Consider the following 19,233-nt stretch of genomic DNA (forward strand, 5'->3'; position numbering starts at 1 on the left):
TCGCTCATTGGTTTTATTTGCAATCCCTTCAAATGAGTCCAATTTCTTTTTCATTCTGTCTTGTCACCGGGATTACATGCATGTAGAGCGAGGCACTTATGTCTGAAAGAGACAACACAGGGACAAGGATAAGTAGTGGGGGCTGAAAAGGGGATTTTACTGCCCGTGCTCTCAGCCAACCATCCTACAAACTAATCCCATCGCTGCTTTAAAGTCAGGGGATAAAAACATGGAGGGGAGGAGCGGGGGGGCAGACAGCAGGGCACGTTGACTGCAAATGCAACACAAATGTCATTTCAAAAGCCTTTCTTATTTCTTTTGTCTTCTGCTTCTCATCAGAAAAGTGAGTCACAGACTACAACCGTCTGGTTGCCTCTGATCCTACATAGACTCACGATGTCTAGTTCAAATGACTGTCTTCAGTCAGCATGATGCTAATTAAGACTCTCCTGTACAGCCTTGAATATGTCCACTGTTGGAAGAATTATTACCTGTTCACTGGTCACGACGAGGTACGACAATATTTAAGACATATAAATAAAATGTGCACATGTCAGTTTGATTGACCAAACAAAAGACAAAGATATAAGATTATAAAGATTATCAAAAGCCACTTCTGTGAGTCCTGTTTCCAAAAGAATAGAAATCCGTTCTAGTTGATCTCAACAGTTTAAATGCAACTTTGATGAATGAACATTATCTATTGACTGCGATAGACTTCTACACCAATTCTCTGCACGAAGACGACAACAGGTTCCCCAGAATCTAGAGTGAACAAGTGAGAACATGCACATGGGGGAGAGAAGGGTGTGCACCTGATGATAGAACTAACACAGCAGAGAGGAAGAGGAAAAAAAAAATACTCTGACTGTGGAACTCTACTTGTTTGTCAGGTGTGTACAAGACATCACCACCATCCCAACTGTCCTGTCTCGTTAAGAAGACCAATCAGCGTGGCTGAATTTGACTGGACTGACAAACAACGCTGCGGCACGCCTCTGTTCATAAATTGAACTTTTGGATTTTGTAATTAATTGAAATTTCACAATAGTGAGTGGGAGGAAGACAGCTGTCTACTTTTAGCCGTACACACTTTATCGACAGCTCTCAGGCGCAACATTTATTGACCCGTTAATTAGCGGCGGGTTGTTAGCTCGATGGTAACGCCGCTCATTATTCAACAGGTTAACACAGCATCATTTAAACGCTGATACTCCACAGATAAATATTTGGGTTTCACCAGTCTACTTGACAGTCATTGAAAGTGTTCAAATCATTACTCGATGGTACTGTAGTTGAAACAGACGGACGGACGTATTTAGTACAATATTTTACTGCTCTTGAGAACATGCAGAATAAAAACAATTGCAAAATACGTAACAAAGTGTTACTCTGAAGTCTAAGTTATACGTTAGCGCCCACAAGTTTCTGCAGCGATGGCTCAGAGTGAGGACAAAAGGAAAACTCCAGACAAGCTGTTGTTTTAGGTGAGTGCACACTGAACAAACCATTGTCTCCACTTGGACCACCATTACGGTCCATAAATCCCCGTCAATTTTAGATCCACTTTTAAATGGCCATTACTCCACAGACATGCAGATCTTCAGGGAGTGGGCTGAGGTGTGACAGAGCCAGACATTAAACAGAAGCTAGACCAGGTTAGGGAGGCCAGGCGTGGGAGACAGGAGAGAGCCTGTGGGACAGAGGCCTGTGTAGGCACCAACTTAACCCGCTCCTCACCCCCCTTATCTTCTGTCCTATCTGTTCACCCACACACTCTCCCTCATCCCCACTCCCCCCCCCCTCTCTATTTTCTCTCTATTGTGTTCATTACCCTCTGCCCACACTGCAAACTCCACATGGAGATAGAAAATCAGAGTTCAGCTCATTTGTTTTGTTAAAGAAAAATGTCAGTGTAGGAATGTGCCGCAGCACTAAGGACAGTTTGAAGGAGTGTGTGCTGCTCTCACCCACGTCAGCAGACATACACAGGGACAGGCAGACGGGAGGTGGAGGAGATAATCAGTCCCAGACCAGTGTTTAGTAAATGCACACAGTCTGAGGTGTGAGCAGGCAGCACTGTCAGACTGTGGTATGTTAAAACTCCTGCAAATATTCCTCTATACTTTTTTTTTAGCGAGATTGACGTAGATCAGCGGTTTCTCATCCCAACCGGGTTGACACCCCTCCAATTCCACACACCTTTAAAAAAAAAAAGAAGCATGATTGCTTATAAAGGCAGCATGTTGAACCATGCTCAAATAACCACAACACATGAAACATATAACTAAAATGTCAGTTTTTGATTTGACATTTTTCACAAAAGAAATGTTTAAAATCCCACTTAAAAAACCACTCCAAACCTCCATCGCATTTTTTTCTTCCTCGTGCACCCCCTAGTGGTAGCTCGCATACCCCTAGGGGTGCATGCCCCGCACTTTGGAAATCCCTGACATAGACTATAAGAAGTAATAGATCTAAAGATAAAACCTCCTTCATGCAACAGAATACAATTAATTACAATTACGATTACAATTACTTTGTTGGACATGGGAATCTGGGTGTTACTTCAGGCAGACACAATAATTACTTTGTTGGACATCTGGGTGTTACTTCAGGCAGACACAATGCAGCGTGATGCAGCTCCAGCACATAAAACCGTCGACTTACATCAGCAGCATCTCACTAATGTCACGGGCCTAGCTCACAGCTCTCTTAGCATATTTTTCAACCATACTCTGTGCCAAGTAGGGCACAATTAAAGCTTTGTTACAGCGCTATTAACGTAAGCTAACCTTACCACAGCCTGCCTACCGTCATTCTCGACTACGTCAGACTGTCCTGTGGACATCATTAGACAGCATCCAGTTGTTGTTTTGCCAGACTTTAACTAGTTTTAATTCAATTCTTTTTTGTGATAGAAATTTCCACTAAGTCAGAATCATAAACAACCATAGCACCCCCTGCAGGGGAGGAGATGTAATAACTTGATCCCAGTTTCCTGACACAGAATATCCACATTTTTTTTATAGTATGTATTTAAATTTGTCACAGAAGCACAGAGAAATATTCACATTAATATTTACATTATACTAATATTTAAGAGTTTTCTGTGAATCTTTGAACTGTGGCAGGATATTTAGCTAGGGTAAAAAAAAAGTAATTAAATTTATCATCAGCCTCGCAGCGTTTCACGTCTTATTTCACGTCTGAATGCCAGTCATCAATTTCCACAACACAGGTTCCATCTGTTTTCCATTGTTGCATTGGTGTATTTACTGTAGTTCCGTGAGTAGGCCATCAATCTTCTGATCTAATTCAGGGCAATGGTATGTATAAGCAAAATGAAAACACACCTGTAATCTCTTCAGGTGGTTGCTGCAGGGTTGTGTGCTGCCAGGGTTGCCACCTGACAGTTATGTTCACCCAGAGAGAGCTGTGGTAATGAAGAACAATGTGGTGCTCGGCAGAAGGGGCTTCAGAATTTGAATATGACCACAATGCGCCTCAGTTCTCTTCGCTTTTGCTGAGTTCAGATATTTCTGATGTAAATGTCATTTCGAAAGGACTTGAGTCGTGTAGTAAAGGTCTGTGGCTGATGTGGTCAGCAGCGTGTCTTCACACATACACAAAACACAAAGGGCGACCCTGGTCCTTTGCTAAAGGGACATTACCTTCCACGCCTGAGCCCACTAGTATGAGCAGTGACACTAGTCATTTTGTGCACCCACGGATTTAAACTCACACGTGTTTAAATATCGAGACAAAGAGGACCGGGACGGAGGTGGGAGGACGAGGGGGACAGAGAGAGAAGGTGAGAGAGATAGAAACTGGAGGGAGGAGAGAGATAATTGTACATTTCTTTCTGATATCCCTAAAAAAATAAAAAAAAATTAAAAGACTAAATCTGTAACCATAGACTGTAGATGCATGTTTTGGGTCATTTCCTGTTAATCTGAATGTGAATTTTAGCTTAGCTTTTTTTTTTAATCCTCCATCAGTTCTAAGTAATAATGTAGTCTTAAAAACAAATATTTAGCAACCAAACACACACAAACATTTCCATATCAGTGTCTCTGACGTGTTCAACGTGACTCTCCAAACACACATGTAAATTACGGCGAAAAAAAAAAATGACGCAACAGCCGTGCGTATGCGTCCGTGTATTTGTGTGTTGACAGCAGCGTTGCCAGTGGCATTACACAACAGCACCAAACTCAGAGAAAAGTCCGAGTGATTAAACGAGGAAGTAGATAGAGAAGCTTGTATATTCACACGCACACGTGTGTGTGTGTGTGTGTGTTTGCCCGTGCTACTCTGATCCCTGTTAAGGCCTTAAGCCAAGCCTGAGGCGAGTCCAGCAGCAAAGAACAGCCAGATTCTTTCCCAACAATAAAATGAACTGGCACAAAGGCAGAGAAAAAAAAAGTTCCTGCTCACTGGTGCTTTAAGATTTAATACAGTCAGGAGGCAGAAGGCTGGCCGTCAGCGCACGACTCCTCCCTCCTAGGAGCCTGCAATCTGTGCCTAATACAGTGAAGTCCGACACCAGGCAGCAGGATGCAGCGCCTCCACAGAAAAGCCTGGACCTGCTTCAGCAGCGTTTCACTAACGTCATCGACCCACCTCTCAAGGCATATTTTCTCAACCTGCCCTGATCTAGGATCTCACACTCACACACACACACACACACACACATACCAACGCACATGACTGAACAGAATACGTGCCTTGTCTCATCTCCGCTTTGTCTGTAAGGGAGCAGAATGATGGAGTGGAAACATAAACAGAGAAATCAGCCATTGGGAGAAGGGATGAGAAAAGTGACTATAACTCACTTTGTTATGACACAAAACAACAGACTGGGTGAAGAGAAAACATACAAAACCTAGGAATGAGAGGCAGGAAAATGTTCAAATGAAAGATAAACAAAGTCTGACAGCTACAATAACACGGCGGTTCCTTGACCGAACATACACTCCTCCGGCGAAGCCTGCGTTATTCATTTTATGTTTGCTTTAAAAAGTTTATGGGTGATGATGGAAACGGTGTTTCCTAAAAAATAAAAAATGTCAAAAAGAATTATTGTTATAATAAATGGACAATAAATCTTCAACCTGATCTTGATGTAACCTTGTCCGATGAGACACATTTTCATTCACCCAGTGTCAATAAACACACTGATGAGCTGAACAAATTGTTTTGTATTAAAGTAGAGGAAAGATCATCATTTACATTCTTTCATTTGAGTTTTTTGGGGAACTTTAAGCCCTTCATTATGACTCCCAATCACAAGTCAGACTCTTGTCAAGGACCACATGTATATACAAATGGATATGATATAAATATCAGTATCTTTTCCTGTGATTACAGATCACCTCTTTTGTTTATATGCTGAATGTTGTAACTGATTAGATCACGTCGATTACTTCACCAGACATTCATTCATCTTCTACCCATAATCATCTTTCAAGTAAGCTCCAAAGTCATGTGGTAATATTCAGGGAGTCAGTGAATGTAGTTGTTCTGACCACAGTCCAGTGTTGCATTAGGAACTACTGTCCTTCCGGGGTGGATTCAGCCCACGGACTTAAGACAACATTTGGAAACCACTGATGATTACCACAGATGGTTCTAGAGTCTACTGAGATGGACAGAAGGACGGTGGAAACATATGGGAAAGGTGCATGTCTGATTCTATGAGCCAATAATACACGTAGTTGCTGACACTTTTACCTACATATATGTAAATCGTGATGTAGGGGCAACATAGTTATTATTATTATTATAATATTTACGTATATATTTACCCTTTACGAACTTCCCCCACACTGTTATCAACCCTCCCTAGTACAGTTGTAGAATTGCGATGCAGAGATGCTACGATGCATGAGCCAATCAGCGTGAAGAACAGAAGAGCATGCTCAATTAGCCAATAGTACAGCGAGTACGCATTGGATTAGCCAGTGGTACCCAATGGTATGCTGTGTAAGATCTCGTCTGCGTAAACAAAGCTACCAGCAGTCGTTCACAAAAGCGCTAATCTCAATTTCAAAACGAGAATCCACATTCTATGAATCCACGAGAATCCAAAGTCAAAACTTTCATATGTATAATTATTTTATCATGTCTTTTAGCTTATTTTTTGCTATATTTCGGGATAAAGCGAAAATGCTGCAAAAAATTCACATTTTCTGTCCGTTCACTTACCAGAAAATGTTTAAGGACTCATTAAAATAACACTAAAATAACACACCATGGACACCTACAGTGTGTCTGTCTTTTGCCGTTTTTTCTACTTGAATTGAGTGAAATAATGAAGTAGTGGCTCCAACAACAGAGCCCATTTTTTTCTGGTACAAAGATCAAGTTTGTCCAGGTTTTGAGATATGGCTGACAGCTGGGCCTCCCACGGAGCTGCAGCGAACTCACAATACAGTGATGCTTCCTGCTGTCATAACTGCCACGAGAAACCAACCGACCATTTGGTGAACTCAGTCTGCCCAGCAACAGTTAACGTTAAAATGTATGCCACGGTGCACAGGCGCTGTCATTTGCCATGCATTGCAATCTCCGTCTTGATTGATTGGACCAAAATCAATGCTGTTCAGGGACAGACCGCCAGCATTTATAGACCTGTCAGTGCAGCCTTCCTGCGCATGCACCGGGGGAGTGGCACGGTGTTTAATGGCTGCGGACGGTTTGTTTAAAGGTAGAGGCTGTGAGGTGTTGACACAGCTGCCAAGCAGGTGAGGGAGGAAGGGGGGGGGGGGGGGGGAGGTCATGGGTAATGATGCTTAAAAGGGCTGATGATGAAGTGATGATAAGAGGAGGCGGAAATGTATGTTTAGGTTTTAAATTAGAAAATGTATTTAACTCTAACGACATGATTTTGTTGCTTCAAACATGACGTGGTGAGAAGATGGAGATGATTGATGTGTGTGGAGAACATGTATGTCTTTTGTGTGTATCTGTTCGACTGGTGTGGAGGGAGGCCTGTTTTTGACGCCTGGTTCCCTCATCAGTGAACTCTCTCTCTCGCGCGCTCTAGTTTGTGTCTATGTGTACGCGCCAGTTGTTTGTCCTCATCAGGATTAAAGGGATTTCGGTGAGGGGAAGCGTCCATGCCATACAGTGCGTATTGTTTCAACCTTGAAGCCAACAACCTCTGTCGGTTCTCCTACTCTTGGACTTCCTGTCTCACACAGCACAACTCCTTAAGAAAGTTAGAGAGGGAAAAACTTGGAATAGTTTTCTATATTTTACTTGAGCGTGACCTAAAGTGAAAACATTCACTGACTTTTTTCTAATAGGAAACACACTGGGTCCCACATGAGTTCCTCGACACAGACAGAGCGCTTCAGTCCTCCCTTGTTTTGACTAAAAGGCTGCAGGCAAAACAGAGGATTCAGCTTTTGTCTCGGATGATGTAACTGCTTCTTATTGCCTTTTTTTCTGAGGCCCTTTCAGACACACACACACACACACACACACACACAGTCAGACAGAGTGAATGAACTGAGCAGTCTTGTATTCACAGGAGTCAGGCGTTCTGGGGTTGCAGATAGCAGGGGGTAAATGTGGCAGCAGTAAGTAAAAAAAAAAAGGGCCAGTCAGACAAAATCACAGTTGCACAAGATCACCGGGAGACACAAAAAAACACAACGACTCCTCAAACACTTCATTTGCACTGAAGACGTGCAAAGGTCAAAACTTCCATCTGAAAGGAAGATCAAACATTATTATACACTCTTTAAAGACCGTTTAAAAGTTCTGGCGTGGACATAAACACCACCGTCTGTGGAAATAAACAGTGACTATTAGAGAGGCTTCATTAAACTGGCATAAAAGTCAGAGAAGCCTCATAAGTCACACCGTTTGAAGACACACGAAGATAAATGTGTCTGTCAGAAGTCTGCAGCAGACATGATATTATACAGCATCAAAGTGTAGACGCAGTACTCTCACTAACTGTCTACCGTAAGTATTACTTCGGATTGTCATGTTGCTCTGGGTGTTTTCCCACACATTTACAGCAGACACTGCTTTTCAGATCACACCGTAGTGCAGTAGAACTGCTGTTGATTTCCATGCACTATTGTCACGGTCTGTGAAAGGCCGTGGCGGCGGAGTCACAGTGGTCTGGAAATTAATGCAATTATTTATCACTCGCGTCGGTATGGGTGTTGAGAGGGTAAGAGGGTGATGCTAGAGCCGACGTGATTTGATGCAGAAAATTTATTCATTGGTCAATATCATTTAGATTCGCCCGTGTCAGCAGCACAGGCCGCAGGAAAGCCAATCGTAATTACTTAGTAAATAATCTTCACTTCTTCTTTGACGTTGAGTCCATGTGTATGTCTGTAACTACAGTATCTCCACACGACCTGTAAATGAATGAACAGGATTTATGTGAGGTGAGGAGACGAATGGATATTTGAGTAAAAAAAAAGTTATTTAGTTAGTTTTAAAATATTAATTGAGAAATATCGTGACAAACGTCTTGTTTTCTCGGTGCTCTCCGGTCAGTGGCATGACTGCAGGACGATGAAAGCAATCTTATATCACACCGCCCGATCTCTCATCAGGGCCACTCCTTTCATCCCACCCAAGATAATGTCCTTCCAGATCTCTTTCATCACAACAATGAACTTTCAATGAACAACATTGAACTTAAAGAGACATGACATCAGAGAGGAAGAAACCTCAACTTAATTCCAAAATAAATGGGTCTAACTGGGTCTGCATGTTCGACTCAGGGAAAAAAAACAATTGTTTTTGTAGATTTAAACTGAGTGTGAAAAACTAACAAAGAAATCCATTCATTTGCTATAGAAGTATCTGCAAAGGTGTGTTTGTGTCGTGTGTGTGTCTGTCAGTTCAACCTGTATAGTTCAAGGATGTGTAGAGAGGAAGACTCTCAGACACAAAGAGAAAAATGAGATAGCATTAAAAAGGTGAGCACCTCTCGCCCTCAGGCTGATCTTTAAAGAGGCAGGACCCTGCATGTTATACGACGGTAGACTCTGTTCACCTCAGCAGGCCAACGGTTGAACCACTGTATATACCTGCTGATTACTCACGGCTCTACATTACAGACACAGGTTGAAGATCAAATTGCAGGTGTTTTGATTCCAAAAGCTACAAACAGTGATGAAAGTGCCATTCCATCTTAGTGTATCACAGCGCTAACAGCATCACTGCACTTAGTCCAGAGGCTCAGCACCAGGTTTTCATGTAGTCCAAAGCAGTGTTTCCCTAACCTTCACGACTCAAGTCAATAGACATAATTCCTAAACCCCTGGGAAACATGATGCCAACCCCAAAAAAAAAACAAAAAAAACTCTTATGACCCACCTGAGGGTCGCGACCCAGTCTTTGGGAAAACGGATTAAAGTAGGGGTCACCAACGTGGTGCCAGGGGTCACCTGGTAGCCCCCATGGACTATCTAAAGTGCCCGCGGGGTATGTTCTAAAAATCAAACTAGTCAACAAAAGGGTCAAAAACTGTGCTTTTTGAATCAGTTCTACTTGCAATGATATTCACATGGGTGCAATGACGATGGTAAGAAGAGTGTCTACTACTGTATGTCCCAGAACTGATTATTATAACGTTGTTTGTAAAGTCTGTATCAAACGAATAGCTCTCTGTATTACCGAGTGTCCTTGAAGTAGCTCTCGGTTTCAGAAAGGTCAGCGACCCCTGGTCTAAAGCATGGGTGTCCACACTATTTTGGCTAATGGCTCATTTATTAACTCTTCATTTATTCCGTTGGTCTTGTTTTGTCAGACCAAAATGTAGCGAGATCACACTCTTACACACTCTCCCTGCTGTGACTAAATCAATGTAAAAGCAACGTTTTCCCGGGCCAGCAGATTCCGTATTGCAATATGTAATACGCGAGTTACGTTGCCACTAGAACCCGAACCCTGAAAGCCCACGCCCTCCACCCTTCAGTTTCTCCACATGATTTTTTAATATTCCACGGCCCACACTCACCTGTTTGTTTCAGGATGATACTGCTGAGAATGGAACAACCTGCAGGACCTTGGCTCAGAGAATCGCCCCTTCACTGGGTGGGCACCAGTTAGGGTTCAAGGGTGGTCCATCACTGGGGTCATCCATCATCTCTCCATCCCCCCAGGCTCCTCGTGGATTGTGCCAGTGGCTGCAGTCAGGCTTGCATCACTGCAGGGCAGAGACAGCAACATAAATGTCAGAGAAATTAACTTTTTTTCCAGCGCCCACAGTGTCTGACATGACAATAGGTGGGAGAGAAGAGAGGACAGAGCACGGAGAGGCAGAAGCAACTTTTCAGAAAAAAATACAATCCCTCTTCACTCTACAACTGCTACCTCTCATTCTGTTCTCTCTCCCTTCCTCCATTCTTTCTCTGGCACTTTTTCTTTTCCTCACTGCCCTCTCCTCCTCTCCTTCCCTTGCTCTCTTTCAGTATCGCTGTCTCGCCCACCTTGCCTCTGCCCGCAAGCAGTTTGAAGCAGATTATAGCCCTGCCACCCCCACTCGCCCATGCACACAAACATTCACTATGGTGCTGACGCACATCTCCAAACACACACACACACACACACACACACACACACACACACACACACACACACACACACACACACACACAAACATTAATGCACGTAAACACACTTTGAGACGGTGTACTTTGGCCACCTACGAGGGCACAACGCTTCCCTCTGCTAACGACAGTTGATTAGAACATTCTGTCCAGTGTAAATACGCTCAGACATGCGATACGACGCCCTGGCAGGATGAATTACCAAACATACCATTACCAAAGTCAAACATACACTTCCTCTGGCAGTTCTGGTTAAGGAAAGTGAGATCTGGTAAACCGCAGTTCAACCAGCAATTATGAGAAAAACAAAGTTTGTTTTAAAAACAGGTTTGTTGTGTGAAGTGGTTGGAGAATTCCACATTAAGGACCTTTGAACAGTGTTGTAATTGTGGCACGACTCTTTAAAGAACCTGTTTCAGCCAAAAAACAAAAAAACTACTTTTATCAAGTTACCTTAATTATTAAAGATCAATTCACAACCATGGGTTTGACTGAGAGCATTCATGTAGACACCACGCTAGCTATGCTAGCCTTATTTCTCTTTGTCATGTGTGTGTGTGTGTAGTCAGTGTGTGTTCTCACACTGCATGCACGCACACGTTCCTCTTTTGTTTTATTCGCTGCTGCGGCCCCCGTGTAGATAATGTGTGCTGCAAACTTTACGGCTGAATGGGGACTGCGTGGGACTAACCTGCGATCTCACCACCCACCAGTCACAAACACACAGGACACACACAGCCTGGGCAACTGTTTCTTAGTGTGTGTGTGTGTGTGTATAATTACACCTTTACCTTCCATCAAATGCCTCTGTCCTTCTCTGTCTGAATGTGATCGTTACGTATCATGGGTGCACTGCTGATGCTAACATGCTAATCATAGTTCATCTGATTACATTTCTGAGCCCTTTCAAACATACGGCTCATTTATCATCGCTCTGATACAGTGTGTACACATGTCGTTATTTGTACACCCTGTGGGAAACATTTTTTGTCACAAAGCACCTGGACCTTAAAATACCATGTCAAGTGTGCTTTTGTGGAAACCTCAACCTTAGGTCGGACCACCTGCATATGTCAGACCAGCCTCACTGACACAGGGCAGTAATCAGTCTCCAGCTGACCAGCTGACCAGAAGGCCTGGTAAATAGATTACAGGTGACAGTAGATTGATTGACATCGTTGAGGACAAAGTTTCTACTCCCAACGTGTTCAACAAGTCACTGTCAAGAAGCACGTTAATGACAAGAGTCCAGCATCTCTAGTTAGTATAATTCAGTACCACACTTCTGGATTTTTTTTCATGACATTTTCCCATATTATTAGATCCATCATTTGGATTAGTCACATATAAAAACGAGTGAAACCCACACAGCTCCCTGCTGTAGCTGGTAATTTAGTGAGAAAAGGTTTTTGTCATTTAGAGGAATGTTGATTTATCTAGATTGATCAATTGGTAGTAAAGCACTTAGCACGCCTGCACAGTAAGCGCAGAGCATAGCAGACAGTGCTGGGTTTGATTCCCAGAGGAATCACATACTTGGAGCCTGCAGGGAGCAGCAGGTCTGCTGTTAACACAAGGATTTCCTAAGTGTGAGATCATTGAAGTTCAATTTTTTAATTTTTCTTAAATCATGCTAAATTAGATTAATCATGATTAGTTGTGATTAATCCTCCGCGACCCCACATTAGAAGATAGATGATAGATAGACATCTATTAAGCACCACCACAGTGATGTCAACCTACTGTAATATTAGAGTGTATGTAGGAGGCAACGTTTGTCAATTTTCTCTGGTTCGAATAATGCCACATAAAAAAAGACTGTTAATTCAAGAGCACCCATCAGATCCCACAGGGTTTACCTTTACTATGTAAGAAAAAAAAGATGTCAGTGTTAGATTCACTGGTCGACTGCACTCGTGTGAATGAACGTATGCAGTAAAATAAAGAAATACTTCTCACATGGGGTAACGCTTGTCGATGAGGCATCCAATCGTGTGGCTACATGAATATGTGTGTGTGTGTGTGTGTTTGTGTGTGATAATGTGCATCCTGAACTCTACAGTCTGCTGGTAATGAGTGCCCTCAGTGCTCCCCACTACACCTAACTGATCCAGTAATTGCTTTTCCTCCTCTGCATTTATCATCATCTGCCTGGCCTGTCATGTTAGCTGAGCTGAGGAGGACAGAGAGGGCTGCAGGAAACTGTGAGTCGCAGACGGTGGCGGTGTGTTTGTCTGGATGTGGCGGAGGTGTCAGCTCGCTCCTTTATACTGAGAATCAGGGAATTTATGGGAAGCAGACAGGACGGGTTTTGGAGAGTTATATTTCCATGCGATATTTTAACAATATTCTTGCCCTTAAATTATATAAATATATTTCACAACTAAGATATAAAAATATAAAAATACTATTATTATTATAATTATTATTATTAAATATTATAAAAATACAATTTAAAGACAAATACAATTTTACTTTCTCCATAGTTAACACAGTCAGCTGAACAGAAAGTGAGAGGAGCTTTTGAGACTAGAATTCAATATATATGTATGTATAATGTATAAGAACTGAATCATATTATACCATACAGCTACATGTATGTAATCAGGTTCCCAACAGGTAATGTTTATAGGTTAATAACCCTATGGAAACAAGGCAACTAGGTACAGGGCTGCAGTGTTTTCTGGGTAAAGAGACAACCGTTAGCGTGTGCAGGTAAATCCATAATCAAATGTATACACTGACAAAAAAAAAACGCTCCTGTAGATTTAAACAAATGTCTTTCTCTCTGCGAGGCCTGCAAATGAGGTCTACGTGTTTGTGTGTGCATGAGAATAAGAAAGAGAAATGAAGGGCTGTACTGTAATGGTTGAGAGGACGGGGGGACGAGGGGGGCAACTGCTGCTGCTGCTAGGGATTTGATGCTGATGAGGTCTGTAATGGCAGTGAACAAGGAGCGTGAGGGGAATGGATTGGGAATTTATTGGCAGGCCCACTCTCCCTGTGCACTGCAGTTTGCTCATGTATTTATTCCCCTCTTCCATTGTGCCTCTCTTTTGACCTTTGTGCAGCCAATGACGGTCAAAATTGCGTTGCCACTGGAGATCCACGCATCAGCTACTGAACGCCCCTATATCATTTTCTCATTTACAGTTTTTTTCCCCCTACAGATCTGAAATCTGCAGCACAGTCTTCCACGGCATCAGTCAATCTTATGGACAGTAAAATGATTTATAAAAACACACACACACACACACATATATACATATATGTGGGACATGCACAAATGCAAATCCATTGTAGTTAAATCAAGGACAAAGGCAGTGTTCTAAAAGTCCAGATGGTGAACCAACCAAGATTCAAAAGCTAAACATGTTGCCCACCATGATCGCCTGAAACAAAAAGACGACGTTCAGCCAGGAAAACAGATGGAAAATACTCCTTCTGCCTCCTCTCCTCCCTCATGTTCCTTCCTCCATTCTCTTTTCTCCCCCTCTCCTTAAGCCCCCACAGACACACACACACACACACAGACACACACACACACAGATTCAACACATAACCCACCACCATCCTCCTTTTCCTCATTTCCCCACAAATCCTTCCTCCCATGCACTTCTGAAGAGCAGATGCAGGCAGCGCGGCAGATATAGAAAAGGGTTAAGCAGTGTTGAACTATGAAGCAGTCAGAAAGAAACGCACAAAGCTTGAGATGGCGCTAAAAATAAATGAATCCTGGGGTGACAGCAAAATGCTCCATGCTCCTAAAATAGCTGGTCAAACAAAGGCATGAATAAAGAATGCGTGAGGGTTTTTTATATTTTAAGAGGAACACCCCCGTGTGTGTGTGTGTGTGTGTGTGTGTGTGTGTGTGTGTGTGTGTGTGTGTGCTAACGCGGAGCGGCTCCCTGGTTGCTAGGTTACGACACTTGTGGCCGTCATCCACAGTCTGAAGGTGCTTGTTTGCATTTTCAAAAAGGCAGCCTTCTTATTCAGCCATCGCTGGAAATTTAAAGGAGCATAAATTGAACCACATGCATTGCTAATTAGGGAAACACCGAGAGCGGAGTGAGTGGCATCCAACAGATCGGCTTTATACAAAGACGGCTTGTAATCCAGACGCACCATAATGTAAATGATCACAGCAAACTGCTACCCAAAAAACAAATTGAAAGGAGAGGGGGAAAAAATCTGGCTGGTGTGTTCATGTGTATCTGTCATTTATAGTGAATTTGGAAGACCATTTTGACCAGATTTGTACCAATATCTAATTACCAGAAGTATATTTACATATTCTAATTATCAAAAAAACAAAAAAACATTCAATAGAAAAACCAGGACAAAGAGCTACATATGCATGTCTTGTATGGTAGTAAGTATTTAGCTGCAATGAGGTCACAAAGAGTGACTTCTGAATTATATACACTTCCTCGGGGTAAGAGTTCCCCATTAAATCCTTGCCAAATGTCACAGTTCAACTTTATACACAGCAGTTTCCGAGGACATCAATCCTCCCTTATCTGGGACACAAAGGGAACAGAAGGAAAAGCTGCTCATCTTTATGGTAAAGGTCATTCCGCACACGCAATCCATCAGCCTGCCTGTGTCACTTAGAATGGGAATATATGTACACACAATATTACACAAAATAATATTGTTGCTACGTTATACCATGTGACTCCATGGTGAAGACTGCTGTAACTATTAACACTTGGTACTAGTAATGAGTGCTATTCTCACTTTGTTGGTTTTAGCGAAAACACAGATGTGAAGGCTAGAAATGAAACAGGATTACAGGAAGACAATTGGAGATAGAAATAAACATTGTGCCAAATCTCATCCAACAATTCCTTCTCCAAAGAATTCTGTCTCACCAGATCACAACTAGAGATGGGCGATCCCAGATATTTTAATTTGGTGCGATACAAATTACATTTTTTGGCATTTTTTGCAATACTGATACCGATATTAATACATTGTGTGGTTTTTTTTAACTCCAATAAAACATGGCATAACATATTAGTCAAAACACTGACATTACTTTATTTTAGCATTATGTAACTTAAATAGTTTAATTGCTACCATTAAGGGACACATGCTATTATTATTATTAAAATATTAAAAAATATAATAATAATAATGTCTCTTATTTGTCCCACAATGGGGAAATTTACAGTGTGAGTCTTTGAAATTGACAAAAGCTGCCACAGGAGGCGCCATTAGGGATATCATGGGTCACTGCTCTCTTCTGGTCAGATGACTTTTTTGCATTCATTAATGAGTTATTAATCGATACTCAACAGATACTCACATGAGTATCAGTTACTCTCATAATGTATGGAGCACAGTAACGATATATCGATATCTCGGAATCAACACTCCCATCACCAGCCACCAGGTTTCAATCAATAAAAACAGCGCGTAACATCTGTCCTAGAACATTTCCACTTACACTCGTACATACACACTGTGAAAGACTGCGGCCCAGTTCTAATGACCCGACATTTCCACTGCAGTCTGCTCTCAGACTATAAGAACAGAGCTGTGAGAACAACCTGTAGAAACAGACAATGCTGAGTCAGACAACTGGGAGACGTCGGCGAGTGAGTCACGGAACAACAGTAAAGAAATAGCAGCCACTTCTTCCTTAGACAATAACATAGTGTTTTTAGGAGACTGGAGGCAGCGGAATATATGGTGCATTATATATATATATATCTTCTCTTCAGACAATCTGCTTTGAAAGGATTTAGCCACTTGTCCTCAGACTCTTTCTGTTTCTGCGCTGTGCAGCGTTTCAGAAGTACACGTCTGAGTCAAAATGAGTAACGTAACCTCAGCCCCTGCCCATTAAGGGACTCAAGTTCAAACAGGTCTACACCACAGGGCAGATCCCATGAAATATGGGATATCGGAGAAGGGGGTCAGAGTGGAAGCCCCAAGGACATGCCGTTTCCTCTCCCTAGCTGGGTTCCAGAGGGCGAGGGGGGACAGTGTTTACTGGACGTGAATTCTCCCCGGTCTCCCCCGTACAGGAGGGAGTTTCCTTTCTTCTAGGGCTCAGCCAGTCAAAGTGATTTAAACCAGCTAAAGCCCAGCATTATGGACCAGGCCTGGTCCATTCCTCCAGTTCCTGTCCTTCATTCGTCTCCTAGTAAAAAGATCACAGTGTTTCCACGTTCTCAGCCGGTTGTTATTGTGTCCTTGGGAGCTGATTTACAGGGTGACCTCTGTGTTGGGCCCTTTTTCATTGGATCTTCTGTCTTTAATTTGGCGCTGCAGGACGCACGACGATGCAAGTCGAGGCAACAGCCAACGGAGAAGAAAACATTTCAAGTCAACTGTATGAAATGTTTTGGTCCCATGCCTCAGCAGCGTTAATATAAAAACAGGAAGTAGAGTTCTTTATGAATAAAACATACGAACAGAAAAGTTCATCAGTCTTTGTCTTTCAGTTTATCCTTGTTTTTCTGTCGTTTATTGTCAGGTGAAAAGTCTTTCTCTGGACCTGACACTGACGTGTGTGTGTGTTTATACACGTTAGTGAAAAACTCTCAGTACAGTAAATGAGCAGCTGTTTTGCATTTAACAAACTAACCTCCCAAACAGAAAATTAAGTTTAAGTTTTCATTTCAAAGCCATTTGAAAAGACAAGCTTTGAAAAAAAATCTGCTCTTCCCAATTTTTCTGTTTTGCGTCGTAAAAAAAAAAAAGCAGAATCAGTCGACATTGATTTAAAACATCCATCCCTGGGTTGAACCGTTTTCATTTCAGTGAACCATCATCACACAATTGAGTGTTTTTGTGGTTTGAGAATTAAGGTAGAAAACACTTGAGGTTCTGTAATCAACCTGGTGGGAGGAAAGCACCGGAAGAGACACGTGTAAACCACAGAGTCGTGACTTGACCTTCCTGTTGTAAGACCTCTGCACTACTCACCTAGGAAATATATGACTATGATTTACTGAACAAACACACACGCCTACAGATGCCTGCATCAATGCCAAAACTTTATTACAAGTATACTTCCTCATTTAAAATGAATCACTATGAACATTTTGTAACAGGAGCATCAACCATAGGTGGAGCTCTGAACCCTACTGTGGACTGAGGTCAGGTGGGTCACTATATATATATATATATATATATATATATATATATATTCTGTTTTTTACTGTAAAAACTGAACTTATGAACTCAGAATGTTCCACAAAAATCTTCAGGTCGGTAACAGTAACTACATCGGAGAGGGCGAACCAGGTTATGAAAATATCTACTCTGCCATCCAGGAGGGGAAATGACAGTGAAGGTTCTGCAGGGATAGCTTCTGCCACTGTGCTTGATTGAATATTTCACGTGCGGCATGCCGAGTGCATTCTGCATCATAATGCCAACATGAGCCTGGAACAAAGTGTATACACTCACACACGCAGTGAGGAATACACACTGAACTCTACTACTTCTGGAAGGAGAGGCAGTGAGCAGGCAGTAAAGCAGGAGATGAAATATCTTATTAGAGAGTGAATGGAAACCAGGCGGGACTGAGCCGAGCCTGGTCCTATATTAACCTGTCCTTCCAGGGAACGGCCTCATAAACAAGGTCGTGATGGCAGGATGGGTTAAAGGAGCCTGAACAAAGATGGAGAAAGATGAGGATGAAAGGAGGCCTTCATGGGGGATGGAGAAAGGCTATGGAGGGGAGGAGTGGGGGGGCAAGGGGTGGTTAGGGAATAGCACTTGTCCCTTCAAAGGAAAGAGGAGAGCGCATTGATCTGTGTGATCCCTCTGATGTGGAGGACACCAAGACAAAAAAGGGAATAAGACAGAGACGTTCTGGATGACAAGCTGTCATATTCTTTCAAGTCCTGTCGTTGAGGGATGTGTTGTTTGCCGGGGCGAGGATGAACCAGCGTTCCCATTAGCCTGTGGCTAGGACATGTTAGGAGCAATAAAGAAAAATCATTCGCACAAACCTCTGATTGGTTGTAAACATATGGAAGGTGCACACGTCTGTCCTTCGAATGCTCGGATTGATCCAGCAATCGCACTTTTGTTTTTCTTTTTCTTTTTCATAGACTATTGACACACACACACACACTCACTCACACACACATCTGCTTCTCCCTGGTGCAGCCTCAGGAAAATGGCTTATTTGGGGCAAAAATGAAAAATAGGTCACTTTTGTTCAGCGGTGGACGTATGATGGCACACACTAATGCGTAGCACAAAGAGGTCATTTCTGTGTTTTGTTGGAGATAAATGGAACAAACAGAGGCAGAGACCGGGAATCAAACGAAAGACGAAGATTGAGGACAATAGTTGAGACAGAAAAATGGAGGAATACAGCAAAACGAGGGAAAAAACAAGGATTTTGTCATGAGTTCTCTCCTCTCCTCTCCTCCTCTCCTCTCCTCCTCTCGCCCCCGCAGCCTCCTGTGCACAGCTGTCTGCACGGCTGGGCTATTTTCCCTGACAGGCTGTGAGAGCCATGAAACAGGAGGGCACCAGGGACCTGAGCCACCTAAACAACATGCGCCCCCACAATCTGCTGTTCACAGTGTACCCCAATCCTCACCCCCCCTGGCCCCCCCCGCCCCCCCCCCCCACCTCTCCTCTCCCTCTCTCTCCCTCTCTATCCCCT

At 42.7% G+C, this 19,233-nt stretch overlaps 1 long non-coding RNA gene across 1 annotated transcript in view; it reads right to left on the reverse strand.

The window, feature by feature from the left end:
- The window catches only part of LOC103399905 (uncharacterized), a 77,197-nt gene that overhangs the window by 39,580 nt on the left and 18,384 nt on the right, over nt 1-19,233 (reverse strand). Inside the window, exon 2 of the long non-coding RNA XR_003049221.1 lies at nt 10,001-10,189. This is a non-coding gene — a long non-coding RNA (uncharacterized LOC103399905). The remainder of the gene's footprint in view (nt 1-10,000; nt 10,190-19,233) is intronic.

The sequence above is a fragment of the Cynoglossus semilaevis genome, chromosome 2 (assembly GCF_000523025.1).
Source record: "Cynoglossus semilaevis isolate Cse_v1.0 chromosome 2, Cse_v1.0, whole genome shotgun sequence".
NCBI lineage: Eukaryota > Metazoa > Chordata > Actinopteri > Pleuronectiformes > Cynoglossidae > Cynoglossus > Cynoglossus semilaevis.